The following is a 1,867-nucleotide window of genomic DNA, read 5'->3' on the forward strand; positions in this document are numbered from 1 at the left end:
TCTTGAAGCCGGTTATCTCGCCAGATCGGTTTAGAAATAGATCTGATCCAGTTAGTTCTGATTATCGATGAATGCAAACTTTATTATCAGTCTCGAGAAACTCTCCGCTTCGTAAATTTTTCACGTGTCTACGCTGCAAATAGGATTACTGCGAATCATAAATTCGTGATAATATCATCGAATGTATAACGTAATAGCCGTAGAAATATAATAAAAAAGAAATTATAATCCTCAAACAAGGAAGATATGTAAAATGATAATAATGATACTGTATATTAAAGAAACGTTTCGCCTATTATATTCAGTTTTCAAGTAATAATAACAACCGACTATTTCCTGCATCTTTTGTTTTCGTAACTTGGAACAATCTTTTATATATGCATCAATGTTTGCAATAATTTAAATTAATATCTAGCAGAATAACGATGCACGCGCATGACGTGCGGATTTAGGACACGGAAGTAAAATTCAATTGTCGACGAGATATGAGGAATGGAAGAGAAGGGAAACACCAAAGAGATGAGCAGGAGACAGGAGAGACGACACAGAGAACCGGCATGATCGGACGAAAGATGTTAAAAAACTGGTTCCCTCCATCAAGATTTCTTATCACTTTTTTAGTTAACTCGAATTTCGATTTCTGTGTATCTGTACATATGAAGCTTTTGATAAAATCGTTCTGAACAATTTCTTAAAAATGGGTAACTCGGTAGTTGCCAATCAAAGATTAAAAGGAATTAGTTCTCTCATTTTGTGGCAAATTAATCTATAGGCGTAAATAGTTACGAGAAATGTAAACGTGACTTTTCACTTCATAAATATTTTCATCCGAAAAGAACACATCACGTTACAAATAGTATAAACTGTAACGTTACAGTGGCTTGTTTTTCTTTTTTTTTTTTGCGAATATAAGTAAATATTATATATCTTTCCAATCCGATTCATTGCAGGACAGATAGAAAACAAATAAAGTCGAGCAGATATTTTAAGTCGGGTGGAAAGAAAAAAAATGTCAAATTAGAAAGTTATAAAAACTATATATTACAATGTAATTAATAACGAATATGAATATTGTTTAAAATTTCTTAAATTGTATTCTTAAAATTGCAGTAGTCTAAAAATATGAATTAAAATGAATAAATTACAAGAAACTTGTATACAATTTAACATATTAAATTTTATATCGGAGATTTTGTTTGAAATAAATATTTACTTTCAAACCTGTCACTTTCGTTCTTTACTTTTCGCATTTATGAATTTACAATAATACACAATTATTTAACTAGATACTGTAAATTAAATTTTCATTAATCTTTCCCTGATATATAATTATTAACGAAATTAATCAATGAAAAAATTTAATAAAGTTATAGCGTATATGTTACATATATTTAATTAATTTCTTTATACGTCAAAATGAAATCTTTTCTTAACGATCAGCTACAGTTCGTGTCAGAATTCAAGATATAATCCTAATTACAATTTATAAATCATTTATGTCCATTTCCACCAATGCAGATTAACTTTATAATCTCGGTTCAATTTGCACTTCATCTTTTTCTAATTCTAAAAATTAGAGAATTAGAAAAAGATGAACAGTAAGTTAAACCGCGAGATTAAAAAGTTAATCTGCATTGGTGGAAACAGGCATTAGAATTTTGCATACGTCGTCTAGTACAATAAACATTCAAAAAATTAAAATAATGCACATGCATATTAAAAAATACCCGGTAGATAAAATTATAAACAGCACACTTTCTATTTTGAATTCCGCCGCAAATTATAGATCGTCTAAACTGAAAGTTTAAGACAGTAAAATAAAAGAGCACATGGCGTGTGTGCGAGAGAGAGAGAGAGAGGGGGGGGG

This window comes from Cyphomyrmex costatus, unplaced genomic scaffold (assembly GCF_001594065.2).
Source record: "Cyphomyrmex costatus isolate MS0001 unplaced genomic scaffold, Ccosl1.0 scaffold199, whole genome shotgun sequence".
Classification (NCBI taxonomy): domain Eukaryota; kingdom Metazoa; phylum Arthropoda; class Insecta; order Hymenoptera; family Formicidae; genus Cyphomyrmex; species Cyphomyrmex costatus.